Raw genomic sequence first — 13,027 nt, 5'->3', positions numbered from 1 at the left:
AGCACCAAAAGCCCTGAAAAAGGGTAAGAAGGAATGCCTTGCTTTTGAATGAGCTACAGAATGTAGGGTCAGGAGTCTTCTCACTGAGGAATTATTTTAATTTTAAAATGCTGCTCTCTCATCATTTTCATGGCTGTTGGGATGAGATGTTACTCCCTGTTCCTATCACTGTAACTGCAAAGATGGTCAGACCCTGGGCGTGTTCCTCATCTCTTGGATGTCAGAGGTTTTATTGCTCATGCCTTTAGAAAGCAATTATTGCTGAGCACTGAAGAAAAAGTGTTTTCTTATCCATTTTTATTTTCTTTCAGAAATGTGTGAAGAGGTAATGTAAGTTTATTGGTGTTGTGGGAGTGGGTTGTATTTGCAGGGAGAGCAGACTGTCTAGTGCTCAGAGCAGAGAAGGGGATCAGGAAGATTCCCCTTATGGGAGTAATTCCTGGGATCCTAATCCTGGTTCAGCCACTGCCTGACCTTATAGGAATAATTTCATATTTGTTTCATTTTATCCATGTGGAGCAGTCTGGATGGCTTGGTTTGAGGCACCAAGATTTTTAGTGTATGTATATTTGCCATGGCTGTTACCTGATGAGAAGGTGCATATATATAAATCACTCCAGACTTTCCATTTCTGAGATTATCCACTTGAAGTTGTCCAAGAAGGGAAACTCATCTGTCATGGCATTCATTATTCACGTATCAGTGCTACTTTTTATGTATAAACTTAATTATGTTGATAGGATATATTAAATATGACTCATTTTACTGCAAGATTGATTTTTTTTCCCCTGACCTCAGAATAAATATTGATCTTCATGATCTTTAAATGTAGTGCAAAGGTTGTTGTATTAATGGCATATTAATGTATATGAATGTAGCCTCGACCATGCAATATTAATATATTTGCATTGTTATTTCTCAGATCCCATCCAGAGAAAAAGAGGCAGTGCCTTCTTTCCCAGGAGAAGTCAGGGAGCCATTGACTTTCCTGATTGTTGAGACTCCTTTCTATTTGTTCTGTTTTGATTTTTCGGTTTGAGGTATGTTTTGGGGTTTTTTTAAATTAAAAAAATAAAACGGGTGATGAAGTGGCAACCAGATCTAATAAAATAGGGATGGGATGTGTTTCCAGCCTGCCCAGGAAAGCAAGGCACTGTCCGTGCTCCACTCCCCACTGCTGGGCAGTCAGTGCCTTGTGCAGAATTGCAGTTCTGGGAGGAGAAACGGGATCATTTGGTGGTTTGTGGCTCTGATTTCAATAATCAGGCTAGTCATTTTCTTAACAGTTGAGTTTTAAAAGCAGTTACCTTATTCAAGTGAGGTTTTGCACTACTCATGTGACTTTTGTTTATTTTTTCCCCCCTTTTGTGTTTATAGAGACTCCTGAAAATCCAGGCTTGGAACTGCTGTTCTAATGTTGGCTGAACTAAGACAGGTCTGTTGGTTTTTAATACTCCTCACAGAATCATTGTATGGGAATTTTCTATAAATTCTGCTTTATAAGGAGCAGGGATAAGAGTTTGCACATTGAAATAACCTTTAAATAATAGTGTACATTTTCTGTAGGTCCTGAGACAACAGTACCCTGTTTAATTCAGTAACAGAACAGAAAGAGAAATGTCCTTAAACAATTTGCTGAAGAATATAAAGTTGTGAGGTACTGGGGCATTGGTGTTTGAGAAATAAAACAGAAATTTAGGATACAAAATGTAAGTCTGTGCCTCTGGAAATGGCTGGTTTGGAGGAAAAGGAGAAGCACAGAAGGACCATGGGCTGGCAATGTGATTTTAGAAGTGTAGAAAAGTCTGGTCTGACTCTGGCTTGTATCAGATCAAGAGTTTTATTAAGAAATTCAGAATACATATTTGGTAGTCTTCCATTGAGAATTCATCTTTACAGTCCTTGAGTGTTAAATCATGGAAGTTATCTCAAACAATGCAGAGGGCAGTGGCCATTCCCAGTTTTTTCTCTGGAGAGCAGAGCTAGATTATGGCTGAACTGAGTGGAAGAGGAACCCATCTGCTGGGAAGCAGCTCTTGTAAGAAACAGGTTTGATAAGAAGTTGTGGAGAAATTTCTTGCCAGAGGCAGAGTAAGCAAAATTATATTTTTTTCAGATGTTAGGTGTGCTGAGGGATAGGAACAGACTCCTTTGCATAAGCTGTAAATAGTAGGGAATTAATTAACTTGATAGTTGAATTAAGAGCTGAGCAGAGGACAGAAACAGGATATTTGTTTTGTACCTTCAGAAATACCATGAGAGGTAATAATGAGGCTGAATTTATTATGTGAATTATTTTATGATATGCAGGGCTCCATTTTGCAATCAACCTCTCTCTGCTTCATGATGTGAAGACCTATTGCTTCCATATGCTTTCATCCTTTGCACAGGGAAAAAAAGGGGGCAAGAACTGATGAGTTTGGAGATAATTTTGTCTTTTCCCCATAGGATTTTCTAGGAAAAGGAGAGATTTCAGCTCATTTAAACGCTGTTATTAGTTTGGTGCTTCCAAAGCATAGACACAATAATGGTTTTGCACTTTTCAAGTAAATTAAGACAATGGCATTTAACAGGTGTTTCAAGAGCATTCTTCTTGTCCCAGAAGTTTTCAAGGTAAAACCAAACTTATTTACTTATTGACTTTATCTTTTGATGAAAATGCAGCATTCTGTACTTTCCTGTGACTCCAGAAGTTAGTAACTGCATTTTTCTGTTAGGGATATCCAAAGAAATAGTTAATGTCTGTTCCTGCATATGGTACTGTTAATTTGCTTGTTTGTGTGTCTGTCTGCTCTTTGCTTGTCTGCTTCTGTGTGTGATATTTTATTGGAGCACACGATTTGAAGAAGCTGGCTGCCTGCTGTGGTATTTATCCTATATAAATTCTCCATTAAATGACAAATTTTAGACCCATCAGAGACAGAAGACTAAGTCCATCCATTGAAATCCTATTTGTATTATTACTTCCTAATGAATTCTGTATTACAGCAGGTGTCAAATCATATCTGTTGTTTTGCAATCGAGTATGAATAGAAGATGTATTGCTATTGCAAATGAATCTAATATGAATCTAATGAGCAGTAATGAGCAACTGTTTTGTCATTATTGAGGCAACCACTGTGATGCTAATAAACTCTCGTTTCTGCTACTTAGAAAAAAGCACTGACCAGGATTTATATTGTGGCCTTAATGTCCCAAAAGCCTGAGGCAAAAGAGAAGAGTGGAACCCCTAAACTGAGCATAATTCAGTAATTTTCTGTGTGGCAGACTTCTTATTTTCTCTTATTAAATGAAACCTGGTTTAAGGCTTTCAAGCTTTCTTACATTTGAAAGGAAAAAAAGATGAAAAATGAGTGTCTATTAAAGAAACATAAAGTTAAGAAGATGGGCATTCTGCCTTAATTTTCTTTAACATAAGTACACTAATTCCATACTTGTACACTTGTCAGTGCTTTTGTAATGCTGAGGTGACTGTGTGCAAAGTTTTAAAAGCAATCACTTCAAAAGTAACAAGCCATTAAATCAATATATAGCTATAATATGTTTGGTGGGGGAACTGTCTCAACTCTATTTTAGTTGGAACTTCATTTTTAGTTTTTTTTAATTTATTTTCATTGTGTGTGGATCATAGGACTGCTGAATAAACAGAAATACCTTTGATGCAATAGAAACAATAGCTTATTCCATAACTGAAATATAAACAAGTTCTGACTCCTGTGTGGCTCTGTGTCTTCCAAGAGTAAATAATACATAGAATGATACATAAAGCTGTGTGGGAGGGACAGCTGGGTCCATGGTGCTTACAAGTGGAAGAAAACCATTCAGCATTACTTTTCTAAAAGCTGAGTACGATCCCTCCATCAAAAAATAATGCTTCTGTCCGTGTATGGAGTCTTCCTGGAGCCATCTCCCTGTGCAATAAAGATGCACTGGAGAGATTCATTTCAGTGCTTCAATTGGAGGCCTGAACTGTTCTGTGTAGGGTGCAGCTGTTTGGTTTACTGCAGTACACTCCAGACTTGCTTTAACTGCTGGATGGAGACTGGATTGCCAATATTTAAGGTATTATATAGACCCAGCAGTGAAACTGTGAATTCCTGAGCAAGCCAGGGGGTGGGCATTAGGACAAGTTACAGCAGTCATCTCTCAAAGTTGCAAATAGGGTGTCAGAGGTTGTAGGAAAGCCATAAACTGTTCCTTCCATGCTGGGGCACTCAAAGAACTTGTGGCCCCCTGAGCAGGAGCTTGCAGTAGTTCTCATTTACTGACATTCCAGTTCCATCTCGATGCCCAAGGAGGGAGGGGAGAAGGGAATTGGGCTTTTAGCTGCTCTGCCAATGCTCTGCTCTTCCCTGGGTGGGCCATCACATTCAGCTTTTCTTCCCAGCTTCAGTCATATATGGATCACATTTACTCACCCTTTAGGTAAATCACAGGATTATTTTTCAGTACTGGTTGATGTGCAGAGTTGAAAAAGACAAGTCAGCTGTATGGCATCAGTGTTCTAGAACTCACCAGGAAATGCCTTTCTAGATACATTCACTCCAAAATTCATGTGGCTTCATTCACTCCAAATGAGTTATTTCTACTACTCCACAACTTTTTTGTGCCACAAACCAAAGCATGATAAGGGGAGGCAGTCAGGAGCTTTGTTTTGAAAGAATAACCCAAACACTGGTGGAGATGCATCCCTAGTTCAGGGGGAAGCAAGAGCAGGTCCAGATCCAAGAATTACTATTAAACCACCGTCTCCAGACAGGAGAGTCTATGAGTTGCACATGATGATAAAAAGACTGTAATTATAAAGATTTTGGATTAAATATCTGATTTCTTTGTGCAGTAGGGTGTGATGTGCTGTATTATTTTCTTTATTGGTGTTTTGAATCCTTAGATGATACATAAATTTTTGTGACACAGCCCATCTAATGAAGGCTTTTATATTGCTCATGGAATTAATTGTATCATCTATACAAGTAACAGTTCAAAGGAGTAAATTAATACTGCATAAAAGTTCAAGACTATTTATATTTCACTTTGGTAACTACAACTTTACAAAATTGTGTAAGTTAGACCAAAAAAAAAAATCTCTTGAGGTCATCTGGTCCAACACCAGTACACAAAACAGACCAGTTCTGAAGCTTTAATATCTTCAAAGCTCAATCAGATTGCTCAAGGCCAGAGCTTTCCTGTCATTTGAACGCTGTAACAGTTTGTTATTGAATGTCTGGCAGTTTTATAACAATTTACATTTCTCCTGATTGCTTTCATCTGCACTAATAACAGACTTATGTTACGGTGGCATCCACAGGTCTTTGTTAGGGCTGGATCTTTCCTAGAGCAAACATGGCAGAAACAGGGAGGTAGAAGTGTCAGCTTTTTGAAATGTAGTTTATGATCACAAGGCAGGGATGTTTTGTGGTAGTAGAAGCCATCTTTCTGTTACATTTTTTTGTGCAGAGCCTCATAGACAGTCTCTGCTTTGTGGATTCATGACTCACCTGTAAATGTAAATGCTAATGAATGGACTACAAAATTTAGTGCCAGAGGCAGTAAGTGTTGAGGGGCTGTTTGTCTGCCAGTCTTTTTTTGTGCTAATAAGTTTTGCTCCCACAGAAAAGCGCACCAGTTATTAACTCTGATGGCATCTTGTCATGGAATTGCTGAGTTGGGCTGAATTGAAAGTTGGGCTGAATATTTCTTTAGACACTGCCACCTGTTTGAGGGTCTGTAAGGAGCTATGCAGTGACCATTCTTGTGGTCCCTGGCCATAATTCTGGCAACTCTGGACATTTTTTTAGGTCTCCCATACATTCTGAAGTGCTGGAATGAAGTAGAGATGTTTGATGTGTGAGGTCAAAGGGGACTTGGATAGTCAAGTTCTCCGAAGGGAGCCCAAGTGGCAGCAACATTCCCAAAGGAGGGAAGATTGGATGTGAATGGAGAGAGCTGGCAGCAAGGGAGCAAAGGAGAGCTCTTTCTAGTTTGTACAGCCTATGCACAAATCACAAGAGGCATCATCATAACTGTGGATCACACAACTCTCCTGGGCAGGGGATGAGATAGGGAGCAGATGTTCAAGGCTCTGTGTTGTTCACCTTGCAGCCAGGGTCAGCGAGTGGCCTGTAGGGGGCACTCACAGTGGGTTGGGTAGGAAGGGGTTTGCTCCTGACATTGGGAACAGACAAATTTGGGAAGCAGATGTTGTTTAGACCATCTTGGAATTCTTTAGTGCAGGAAACTTTCCAGCGTGGTGCTGACTGCAGTGTTAGCAACTGTGTCAAGCTCCACCTAGGAAATTTCACCAAGAGGATAAAAACAACTCCAAAATAAAGCACTGTAACTAAGTAGAAATTCAGCTGAAATTACTATGATTTTTCTACTTGTCTGAGATGAAAGTGCCTTGTGTAAGTGTCTGTCCCTGACATTGTCATTACATCACTACAATGACCTACTGTAATTGAGTGGTTCATCAGATCGAGCCTTTATGGAAAGTAGATTGCCACAGGAAGGCATTTGAGGAAATCCCGTAAGGATATAAATATCACTTGCAGGAATCCAGAGGCATGTCTTTAGGAAAAGGAAAAGATTTCCTTCCAAGAATCCAAGTCATCATATGCTACTACTTTTTACATAAATAATGAAACAGCTGTTTAGCGTAACCCTTGAAAGCTTGCACTAACTTTGTTTATGCACACAAAACTCCAGTCTCCAGAGACATCCTTCCCCTTGATTATGGCTCTCTTCTCTGTTCTGCTGCTTCCTCTGAGTAAATGTCAACAACAAATTAATCAAGGGGTCATTAAGCTCTAATAATCTATCCCAGTCTATCCCTTTGTTCACACAGAGTAGAATCACAGACTCATTTAGGTTGGAAAAGACCCTTAAGATCAAGTCTAACCATTCCCCCAGCAGTGCCAAGTCCACCAAACCACATCCCTGAGCTCCACATTTACAGGGTCTTTCAAATCCCTCCAGGGATGGTGAATCCACCACTTCCCTGGGCAGCCTGTTCAGTGCTTGACAATTCTTTTGGTGATGAAATTTTTCCTAATATCCAATGGAAACCTCCCCTGGTGCAGCCTACATCTCATCTCCAGTCTGGACTGAGTACAGTCTTTCACTTTTCCCATGTTTAAGAGCAGACCCTACTCTTTCAGAGTGAGGGGCACTTGAATCCAAATGAGAGGGACAATATGCATCAAGAAAGTGGACTTACATTCCCTATTCTAATAAGTGGCAGAAAATCTATAGAGAAGCTCTTTGTAAATGTAATACCAAGGCGAGTAAAGGAGCAAGAATGCAGCCAAGGTAAACGTTACCCACACAGCAGAGGAGCCTGAGTGTGCTAACATCAGAGGGGGGCTATGTGTGCTGTGCAGTACGCTAGCAATGTATGGATAAGGAGCACCACAGCCAAAGAAAAGACCATTCCAGATGAATTTCAAGTTCTAGGATTGGGTGGGAAGAAGCAAATCTATACCTCAGCTTTCCAAAACTGAGGTGATTTTAGAATGTCTTGAAACTATTTTGGTTTGCTTTGTGTCCTGACTGTGAAATAAGAGATATGGAAGATTTGTAGGGGTCTTGTGAAAGGAATGTCTTTCTTACAGGCTATAAAAGTAATCTTTGCTTCAAGTCAGTTCCTGTCAGCTCTTCCATCCTACCAAGTTTTGACAGGCCACAAATTTGGCCCCATTAAGTAGGTTGGGTGTGGAAATTAGAGGGTTTTATAGCTTGTGATTATTAGAATGGATGATTACACTGGCTGTCACAACCTTCACATCTCTCTGGAATTTCTAGACCTTTCAACTGTACACACTGTATTAATCAGAAATATGCATTGTTTTTGGTTTCACAGCAGTTGTGCCCCATATTTTAACATAATTTCGTAATCCAAAAAGAAATCTGTTCAGTCTGTAATGCTGCCCTGCAGAAGGTACTTGTCCCCTACAATTAGATGAATTGGAATGGCTTAATTTTAATTTTCTTTCTATTTCTAAGTTCTCAAGGTTTCCCTCAAGCTATCAATGATCTTGTCATTCTCTAGCTCTCATGTGCTTTGTTCCTTGACTCTATAGTGGAGTTTCACTGTGGCTTTTAAATCTCTTTTTTAATAGCTAAATGCACAAGGGAGCGAGGTTCATTTCTAGTTCTTGCGAGGTATTTATTGTCCCCAGTTATTCTCGACTGTTACAGGCTTATTTTTTTGTCAAAAGGAAGAGTAAGGCAATTCCAAACACCCTCTCTGAGCACTCCTGCATTTGTTGACTCCTAAACACTGTGGTGCTTTTGTATTTATCTAATGCAAGGCTTCAATTTCATCAGTGTTCCTGTGCATCCTTCCTGATTAAGAAAGAGTGAGTGCTCGGTAACTGCCCAGATCACCTCTGATCTCTTTTGAGAACGGCCTCTCTGGAGGGTGTTGGCAGCACTGAGCAAAAACTTGGTGTCAGTCCACGGCAGAAAAGTTGCCTTGCCCTGTGGAAACCCTCGTGCTCTTATGGCTTTGCTCATCTCCTTTAGCAGGCAGCTGCTGTCAGTGCAGAGAGCCTTAATGGAGCTGTGCCTGGGATTGCTGATGAGCTCCACCAGGGACTGCAGCGCAGCTCTCGGAGGAATTGGCTTCCTCTGCTGAGCTCTGTCCTTCTGGAGCCCCGCTGCCCTCCGTGACACAGCGGCTGTGTGGCGCTGTAATGCAGCACTCCGAGGCAGAACGGTGGGAAAGTCATTATCATTTCCAGTTGGGAAAGGCAGAACCCAAGTGTCTGAGTGTTAAAAGATTTATGTTCTTTTCATCAGCCAGCCCGGGATGTTTTGTACAAGGCCATTTGTGGAAGTTCAAGGGTAACTTGATTTTTAAAGTTTTGTTGTGATGGCAAGGAGAGATCTTTTTCCTGATGGAAAAAGAAAAATTACTGGCATAATAATAGTTTGGTTTTTTTAAAAAAAAATAACTTTTAAGGGAAGGAGGAATTTTATGGATTAGACAAGAGGTCATTTCTTAACAGAGAAAGTATAAAAGCCATCTTTCAAATGAGCTCTGTAGTTGGGGACAAAACAGTTTTATGAGACTACTGCAAGCAATAATCAGGGGATAAAGACACAGGCTGAGCCTCTTGAGAAGGTTCTGGTGACAGTCATCCACCTCCTGGTTCCTGCAGTGAAATCCAGGGAACAGAAGGCAAAAGGACATCCAAGTGTAGTAAGTGGAAAAAGGGTAATAGATATTTTACATCATGGGTTTAAAGGCATTGTAAAAAGAGAAGTAAAAGAATCAGGAAAGAACCTACCTGCTTATATCCTTTTGGGCAGGAATGTTGCAGACTTCCTTACCTTCAAGGAACTTTGGTTTTGGTGTCTTGGGATCTTGTTGCATTTCTTTTTCTGAGGGGTCCCCAAGATGTACTTTTGAGGTGCAATGGATAAACAAAGTCTTATTTGCAGGTACTCTTTCCAGCTTTTAAGTGAAAACATAGTAATAAATGCAGAATGCATGCAAAACATCTGTCAGAACGTGGCATTATTTCCTCTTTATAGCTCAGAGTGGGCTTTCATTAATTGGTTGTAAAATGAAAATATCAAAAAGCTTGTTCAAAATGCACAGTTAAACCCATAAATACTTAAAGAAAGGGCTGTGTTTATAAGTGTCATTTTCTTGCTAATACTTGAAAGAGTCAAGGAACACAAGCAGGTGAAACAGAAATGTAGGCAAAGTATTGAAAAGTCCAAGCTCAGTGCATTATTGTTCTGCTGCTCTTCAGAGCTTTATTCTTCTGTTAAAGCACACAACAAGCTTTCAAGTTTGGGGTTTTCTATTTTTATAAAACAACTCCTCACTTACAATGTGCTGTGGACTGATATGGGATGGACTGTCCCAAGTGACACACGACGCTCATATATGAAGTCATTTGAAGGTTTTGGAGCTTTGCAAAAGAAGCAAAAAGCTTTGTAGTTTATGCATCAAACTACTGAGGTACAAGTCTTTTGTCTGCAGCAGGCTGAAGATTATGGATTATCAGAAAAAGGAGGGGAAAAAAAAGTGGTAAAGGACTTTTGCAAAGGGAAGCAGTTAAAAGGAGAGTACAAGCACGTGCTTTTCCCGGTGTGATCACAGTATTGAAGTTACTCCCAGGGTTTAAGTGTAATTCAAACACATCTCAGGTCTCTGCTTCATTGAGGTACCAGAGACAATTACTCTGATGACATAATTAATGAATATTTGGCAGAGTGAGGTAGCAAAAGGAACCAAACAAACTCACCTTTATCAGTATTTAGATTTTCACAAAGCTTGCATCTGTTTCACAGATGCCTATCCAAGGTATATAATAACCATAAAAATTTGGGTTTTTTCCACAGGGCATCTATATGTGGGGTTTTGTTATTGTAGTTGGGTTTTTGTTTTGTTTTGTTTAAATTAAACCACTGATTTCCAAGAAAAGTAGCAAATGAGAAGCCTTTGGTTCTAAAGTGCATTTGTGTTTTTTGAAATAGTCAGTGCTATTAGTAGCTCGAGAACATAGTGACATATCAGATAATTTCTAGATAACAACAAAAGTGTTCAAAACATAATTAAAAATTATCTCTTAATTCATGGAAGTGTATCTTCTGTGACAGATATGTAATATTCCAACCCACTACAAACCCAACTTTTTAGATAGCATTTAATTTATTTTTTTTTTAATCAAGTGAAAATTCTTTCAACTACTTTGCTTTCTTTTCTGATTTTTACCCCTTGTTAAATTGTCATGTAAGGATTATAATTATTAATGATTTGTCATTTTTCTATAATTCTGAACAAACCCACTGAGTAAATTTTAACATATTGAACAGAATATCTAGAATAATTTGAATTTAGTTAAGGTTTGAATTACATCTAAAGAATCTGTTCAGTCTACTATTATGAAAGCTTAATTTATTAAACAAAAGGAAGCTTTCCTGCACAACTTATTCTTGTGAAAGGTTTCAAAGATTCTTCCAAGCATTTATGCCAACAAGACCCTTTTATTACACATTCACATGATAGTCAGTCACCCACAAGTACAGGTTTGAAAATCAGAATCTGTAAATTCTGATCCTAACAGAAACATGGGCTGACGTTATCCACAACTTCTTGCCATGTTCAAATGTCTTATATTTGTTTGTCTAAAGATCTTCTGTGACCATGCCATAAAACTTACTGCCTATTTAGTGGACTTGAGAATTTGAGGAAAAATAGTGCTTCTTGTTGAGTTCTGCCACCTTCATGGGCATGGAGCATCCCAGGCTCTTTGCAGAGGAACAGAATTTCTTGGAGGGGAAGCATGGCTCTATTGCCAGTTCTGCCTTCTAGTCAGAATAAACTCTTAAGACTCCTGAGCTTTTGGGTAACTGCTCAGAGAAGAAAAGATAGGATTTTGTGTATTTTTCCTCAGCCTGGCTTGCCACAATGAAGTATTTAAACTTTTGCTTTGATTACTTTGGCTGAAAAAAAAGGAGGAGGAGTGAAATTGATTACTTTCACTCCCTGCTTTTAGCACAGAAACATTGGGGTTTGTGCCCACATAAGCAGCCGTGTTTCCTGCCAGTCCCTTGTGGGGCAGAAGTATCTCTGTCTTCACTTTCCAAGTGCACATGGAGTCGTGCTCTTCCAGGGCCCTCAGGCAACCAGTATCAAACACCAGAACAGATGTGTATGGACAGCCATAAATGTATGGACCTTCCCTTCCCTGTGTGTCTTTCTGCCAGCATGTTCACCCTCTGCTTCCCTTGCTTTCCCTTCCCATTGCACTCCCCTCTTCTTGGAAAAGCCCCACCTTGCCTCTCAGTTATTCTTTTTTAGAGCACTCCACGCTCTCACTTCATTGCAGGAAAGCTCTGCAGCTCCATCTCACGCTGATCATTAATTCTTCTGTAAGTTGGGGTGCTGCTTTGCTGTGCTGTGAGATCCAGCTGGGGACAGATGTGCTGCTTCTCCTGTGCTCCCACATGTCCCCTGTGGCTGGAGTAGAGCTGCAGGGGTACAAGGATACAGGATTCAGTGCAGGCGTAGGAGCTTCGGAGCAGCAGCAGAAGCAGTTACAGCACTGGCACGTGTTGGCTCTCACCAGGTGTAACACTGCAGCATGAAGGCTTTGCATGTTGTAAAGACAGCAGTAATATGCCTAAGTTTAGGGCTTTACTGAACTTAGAAAGCAAAACACAAATAAAAACTCAGCTGAACAAAAGCTGAGTGTATTAAAGAAGCGTGTTAGTTCCAAGTTCTGTAAAAAAGAAGCTGCTTTGGAATAAATCTGACCTGACAGTGACCTTCAGAATAGACTGATCTTCCCAAAGGAGCTTCCTAATTTGTACCTATAATGAACACATCATCTATATAACCCATTCCTGTATTTGAACTACACCATATTTGTTCCATTATATGATGAAATACAGATGTTTTTCCAGACACACCAGGAAGCTATTTCTAAATCATCTTTTGCCCCACTGCTGACTAAATAAAGTGATTCCAGGCTTTCAAGATTTAAACCAGGTTCCTCTCTAAACAGTTGTTGAGGGTTGCTTTATAGTGCCTGTAACCGCAGAGAGAGTCCTGCTATTTCACAGGATCCTTGCCCAGCACATGTAGAAAATTACAGAGTTAATAGCTAACAGTAACCATTTTCTCACACAGCTTTCAGAAGCTTTATTCTGTTCTGGAGTGTGCACAGTCCTCATGCTGACAAAGAAATTGAAGCCTGTCCCTTTCTAACCATATGGTCCTTATGTTCCTTCTAGCAAGGCAAAAAACCCCTCTTACATATGCTTGTTTCCCAGGATGGCTTTCACAGGGGCAGCCTTGAAAATCTCAGAGAATGGAGCCACAACACCTCTAAAAAGAAAACTGGGACTAACTTCACCTGTGGGTGGTTACCTAGAGGAACAGGATTCTGTGATTAACAGAGATTTCTGGCTTTGTGAGCTCTTCTGTCCCTACAGAAATGTGTTGGTGACTTCTTCAGCTGATCATCCCATTATCATTATTTTTTATTCCTTCACCCTTCTGCCTGAG

The 13,027-nt window shown here is 39.9% G+C and overlaps 1 long non-coding RNA gene across 1 annotated transcript; it reads left to right on the top strand.

Moving 5' to 3' along the window:
- The first annotated feature begins 923 nt into the window (after positions 1 to 923).
- LOC107201380 lies at positions 924 to 3,717 on the top strand. The gene is made up of 3 exons (XR_004496564.1): positions 924 to 1,040; positions 1,378 to 1,435; positions 2,449 to 3,717. It is a non-coding gene; the product is annotated as an uncharacterized LOC107201380 (long non-coding RNA).
- The last annotated feature ends 9,310 nt before the right edge of the window (positions 3,718 to 13,027 follow it).

Source organism: Parus major, chromosome 3 (genome assembly GCF_001522545.3).
Source record: "Parus major isolate Abel chromosome 3, Parus_major1.1, whole genome shotgun sequence".
NCBI lineage: Eukaryota > Metazoa > Chordata > Aves > Passeriformes > Paridae > Parus > Parus major.
The sequence above is the reverse complement of the archived record's forward strand: the minus strand, read 5'-3'. Positions and strand labels throughout refer to the sequence as shown.